Below are 6,279 nucleotides of genomic sequence, written 5' to 3'. Positions count from 1 at the left end.
TTTCCTTTAGGATGGAATGGTTGGATCTCCTTGCAGTCCAAGGGACTCTCAAGAGCCTTCTCCAACACCACAGTTGAAAAGCATCAATTCTTCGGCTCTCAGCTTTCTTTATAATCCAACTCTCACATCCATACATGACTACTGGAAAAACCATAGCCTTGACTAGACAGACCTTTGTTGGCAAAGTAATGTCTCTGCTTTTTAACATGCCGTCTAGGTTGGTCATGGCTTTTCTTCCAAGGAGCAAGCGTCTTTTAATTTCATGGCTGCAGTCACCATCTGCAGCGATTTTGGAGCCCAAGAAAATAAAAGCCTGTCACTGTTTCCCCATCTATTTGCCATGAAGTGATGGGACCGGATGCCATGATCTTAGTTTTCTGAATGTTGAGTTTTAAGCCAAATTTTTCACTCTCCTCTTTCACTTTCATCAAGAGGCTCTTTAGTTCTTTGATTTCTGCCATAACAGTGGTGTCATCTGCATATCTGAGGTTTTTGATATTTCTCCTGGCAATCTTAACTCCAGCTTGTGCTTCATCCAGCCCAGCATTTTCCATGATGTACTCTGCATATAAGTTAAATAAGCAGGGTGACAATATACAGCCTTGACATACTCCTTTCCCTATTTAGAACCGGACTGTTGTTCCATGCCTAGTTCTAATTATTGCTTCCTGACCTTCATACAGATTTCTCAAGAGGCAAGTCAGGTGGTCTCTTATTCCCAGTTCTTGAAGAATTTTCCAGAGTTTGTTGTGGTCCACACAATCAAAGGCTTTGGCATTGTCAATAAAGCAGAAGTAGATATTTTTATGGAACTCTGTTGATTTTTCAGTGATCCAATGGATGTTGGCAATTCGATCTCTGGTTCCTCTGCCTTTTCTAAAACCAGCTTGAACATCTGGAATTTCACGGTTCATGTAATGTTGAAGCCTGGCTTGGAGAGTTTTGAGCATTACTTTACTAGTGTGTGAGATGAGTGCAATTGTGCTGTAGTTTGAATATTCTTCAGCATTGCCTTTCTTTGGGATTGGAATGAAAACTGACCACTAGACCATTCAGGTATGACCTAAATCAAATCCCTTATGATTATACAGTGGAAGTGACAAACAGATTCAAGGGATTAGATCTGATAGACAGAGTGCCTAAAGAACTATGGAGAGAGGTTCATGACATTGTACAGGAGGCAGGAATCAAGACCATCACCAAGAAAAATGTCAGGCGAGTGTATATGCTCCTCAGTTTTTGTCTTGTCACAACAAAGATTTGGAGTGACGGACATTAAAGCCCCCCTCTGCGTGTCACAGCTCTCGGGTCTTGGACAGACCGTGTTATAGCTCTCAGGTCTCGAATGGACCGTGTTATAGCTCTTAGATAAATCAGTGTTACAGCTCTATTTTATTTAGATAATAGCAGGAAAATCCATCTTCAAGGCATGAGGGCATGTTGACCCAAAAACATGAAGAGAAGAGCGCCCCATCGCGCAGGAGAGAGGGAAAGAAGAGAGCTTTGGCTCCTCTTTTTCTGTTTTTTTCTCCTTAGGCCTGGCCTATGTAAACTGGGCCAGCCAGGAGTGCTATTTGTTTTACCTCAGGTCCTCACTCCGGTCCTCGGACCTTCCTTTGTTCTATTTTCACAGGCTTTTCCCTTCCAGGTATTTTAGCCACCGCCATTCTGGACTCCTTTTCCCTATTCTAACTACCTAACAAGAAGAAATGCAAAAAGGCAAAATGGTTGTCTGAGGAGCCCTTACAAATAACTGTGAATAGAAGAGAAGCAAAAGGTAAAGGAGAAAAGGAAAGATAAACCCTTTTGAATGCAGAGTTCCAAAGAATAGCAAGGAGAGATAAGAAAGCCTTCCTCAGTGATCACTGCAAAGGCATAGAGGAAAACAAGAGAATGGGAAAGTCTAGAGCTGTGTTCAAGAAAATTAGAGAAACCAAGGAAACATTTCATGCAAAGATGGGTGCAATAAAGGACAGAAATGGTATAGACCCAACAGAAGCAGAAGATATTAAGAAGAAGTGGCAAGAAGTGACAAGAAAAACTGTTCATAAAAGATCTTCACGACCCAGATAATCACTGGGTGATGATAAAATCACTCACCTAGAGCCAGACGTTCTGGAATGTGAAGTCAAGTGGGCCTTAGGAAGCATCACTATGAACAAAGCTAATGGAGGTGATGGAATTCCAGTTGAGCTATTTCAAATCCTAAAAGATGATGCTGTGAAAGTGCTGCACTCAATATGCCAGCAAATTTATCTGGATGTAGCATGTATCAATAAACCCTCCTTTTCATTGTTCTGAAGTATTCCATTGTATGGCTGTCCCATTATTGTTTATTTTGTAGCCATTCATTACTTGCTGGTCATTAAGATGTTTCCAGTTTTTAACTATTACCAAGAAAAAGCTGCTGTGAACAGTCACATAAAATTATGCTTTCATTTATATTGAGGGATAATTCACCTATAATAAAATTTACATATTTAAGGAGTACAAGTCTGTTTATATAATGGCCAGGCTTCTCTGTCCATGGGATTTCCCAGGCAAGAATACTGGAGTGGGTAGTCATTCCCTTTTCCAGGACATTGAGTGGGTAACAGGCAGGAAGGCCAGGGGTCTCCAAATGGAGGAAATAGGCTCAAGTGTCAGACATTTTTATCTCTCTTAAGTGGCAGGAGGAAACAAACTAGAGATATTTTTTTCCTTCTCTATACAAATTTAAAAGGAGGTTTCTCTTAAATACTGTGTTGCCATAAGGACACCTGGTTTCACTTGAAGTTAACTATTCTCAAACCTTGAGTTAACCAATGCATTTTTCTTATGGAAATGTTTGTCTTAAGCTATGTTAATGTACTATGCATTTACCCCAGACTCTGTCTTCAAGTCAGTTCCACCTAATGGCTCAGAACCTACTTGACAAACCAGTATGTTATACTCAGATATTGTTCCCCTAATCTATGTGAAAGAAACTATTTGTATGGTAATCTGCCCATCTATAAGATTCAAGTCAATATTTTTATGGCCTGGGATGAGTCATCTGGTGCCAAGATTATCCCAAAATGCATTTAATGGATGAGGGGCCTGGTGCCATTCTGAGTTGTAAGACATTCCTTTCTTTCATTAACAGACTGCTAGTGACTATATAACGTCCAGCTGAAGACTAGCAGGGGGTACTCTTTCTGCCCCCTTCTGATGCTGATGTCAGAAGATTTCTCTATCTCCTTTATACTTTAATAAAACTTTATTGCACAAAAGCTCTGAGCAATCAAGCCTCGTCTCTGGCCCCAGATTGAATTCTTCTCCTCCAGAGGCCAAGAATCCCCGCATCTTTTCATTCAGCAACAACCTTTCAAGATCTTCCCCATCCAGGGATTGAACCCAGGTCCCCTGCATTGTAGGCAAATTCTTTGCCATCTGAGCCACCCAGGAAGCCCATATAATTTGACAGGCATATGAAATTATGTAATGACCACCATAATCAAGCTATAGAGTATTTCTGTCACTCCAAAAAGTTCCCTGAGTCCCTTCCTTCCACTCCTGGTAACTGGAAACCACTGATTTCATTTCTGTCCCTGTAGCTCTGTCTCTCTAGAATGGCATGTAAATGGACTCATGCAGTGTATAAACTGTTTGGCGTCTCTCACTTATAGCTTTTGAGATTCAGCTATACTGCTGCATATTTCAGCAGTTCACTCCCTTTTGTTTCTGAGTAGTATTTCATTATGTGAATGTAAGACAATTTGTTCGCTAGTTGCCACACATTTGAACAGTTTCCAGTTTGCGGCATGTTAGGTAGTTAGAATAAGGAAAAAGAGTCCAGAATGGCGGTGGCTAAAAGACCTGGAAGGGAAAAGCCTGTGAAAATAGAATAAAGGAAGGTCTGAGGACCGGAGAGAGGACCTGAGGTAAAACAAATAGCACTCCTGGCTGGCCCAATTTACATAGGACAGGCCCAGGGAGAGAAAAACAAATAAAAAGAGGAGCCAAAACTAGCTCTCTCTCTCTCCTGTGTGCTGGGGTGCTCTTCTCTTCAGGTTTTTGGGTCGACCTGCCCTCACGCCTCGAAGGTGGATTTTCCTGCTATTATCTAAATAAAATAGAGCTGTAACACTGATTTGTCTAAGAGCTATAACACGGTCCATTCGAGACCTGAGAGCTATAACACGGTCTGTCCAAGACCCGAGAGCTTGACACGCCAAGGGGGGCTTTAATGTCCATCACTCCAAATCTTTGTTGTGATGAGACAAAGAACCAAGGAGCATACACTCGCCTGACAGGGCATATGCATTAATAAAGTGACCACAAGCATTCCCACACAACTCTTTGTGGGCATATGTTTTCATTTCTGGTGAGTAAATACCTAGGAGTGGGGTATGCTGGGTCAAAACAGTCGGAGACTACTGAGCAACTGAACTGAATGAACTGATAGTAAGTCTGTCTTTAATTTTTTAAGTACATGTGGTTAAGCAGGAGTGCTTTCTTTTTTTTCTTTTTCTTTTTTATTTTTTCATTTATTTTCATTAGTTGGAGGCCAACCACTCCACAATATTGTAGTGGGTTTTGTCATACATTGACATGAATCAGCCAGCATTCCCAGACAGGAAATCATGGCCTCTTCTGGCTCTTGAATCCTTGGAGTCCCAGCTGAGTCAGGGCCATGGGCACCTGGAAACGAGGTCTGGATATCCCTGAAGCAGTTCAGAGCTTCAGGAGCTCAGAGGTCCCCAGAATCCTAAGGAGACACTTCCAAGGCTGCCTCAGGAACCCAGGGTTTCAATCAAGAGTGTTCCTCTTTCACTTTTAATATTCCTTCTGGATACAGTTTGGCACTTAGACAACTTTCACAACTCCTGTCTGGGACTCCTGATCAGAGCCCTCAGCTGCCCTCATCCATCTAGCTATACAGAAAAATGTGCTTCCTCCTCCTGAGAGGCTTCTTGTCAGAGCCAAGGCTTCTGCCATTTACCAGCTGAGTGACCTGGGGCAAGCAGGGAAGGCCCTGCACGGGGTGTCATTTCCTGTAAAACTAGGGGTGGAGACGAGCAGGCAGGACCATGGCTTTTTAGTTTCTTTAATGTGGGGTGATTTTAGAGGAAGCAGAAAAATCAGACAGGCTCACCCCTTCACACACATAAAATCAGACAGGCACACCCCTTCACTCCTCACTTCCATATAAGATACGGCCTGGAAGCTGGGCAAGGACTGTGAAAACAGGAAACTGTCGTGTACATAAAAGGTCATAGGGGAATACTAGGCAGCAATGAAAATAAATGATTTTCATTGATTTGTAACCACAGGCAACAGTAATGATAAATCTCAGAGACATACTGTAGATGAAAGGAGTTATATACAGAGTGCGTGTGATATGATTCTTGTTATCTAGGCTCTAGGTTCCAGGTATGGAAACACATAAAATTGCTCTGTTCTGTTGTTCTTGTTCAGTCGCTCAGTCACATCCTGCTCTTTGCTAACCCATGGACCACAACATGCCAGCCTTCCCTGTTCACAGAATTCTCCCCACAAGATTACTGGAGTGGGTTGTCATTTCCTCCTCCAGGGGATCTTCCTGACCCAAGGCTTCATTGAGAAAATATGAAAGGGTGGGAACAGGAGCCATACAAGATACCTAGGCAGGTGGCAAGTCAGCCGTAAGTACCAGGCAGGTTGGAGGGAGAGGGAGATAGCGAGGAGGTCACTGTGGCAACACACAAGTAGAGGAAGAGGCCAGGGAATTTATGAGCGGCCAGATTCCATCAGCCTTATAGGTCACTGTGAAATTCAGAATTTCTACCCTGGGTGAAATGGGAAACCTTTTCAGGGTTTTCAGCAGAGGAAGTTCATAAGCTGTTTTTCGTTTTTTAAGCATCTCTCTGGCTGCAATGTGAAGAGACAAAAGAAGAAAAGTAAAATCAAGACGCCATTGCATTAATCCAGGCGAGGCATGATGGCGGTTTAGACACTCATGGTGGCAGGTGTAAAAGTAATACATTTGATATTTGTTTAATTCAAGTTGCAGCATTATGACCTGTATTGAATGCATTGCTAATATGCTTCTGCGGTGGGCGTTTTGCAGCCAGGATTTCAGGTAAGGGTAAGGAAGGAAGAGGGGAAGGATGCTTTGAGGTTACCAAGGAAACAGAACATCATAGATCTGAAAACCTGAGATGACTCTAGGCCTTTAGGCCTCTGGCGCAGCAATAATTCCGCAGCTGAGACCACCAGCGCTTCCCAAAGACCATGCGCAACAGGCCGGGATGGGAGCCTATGGAAACCACAGACCTT

Source organism: Cervus elaphus, chromosome 16 (assembly GCF_910594005.1).
Source record: "Cervus elaphus chromosome 16, mCerEla1.1, whole genome shotgun sequence".
Lineage (NCBI taxonomy): Eukaryota > Metazoa > Chordata > Mammalia > Artiodactyla > Cervidae > Cervus > Cervus elaphus.
The sequence above is the reverse complement of the archived record's forward strand: the minus strand, read 5'-3'. Positions refer to the sequence as shown.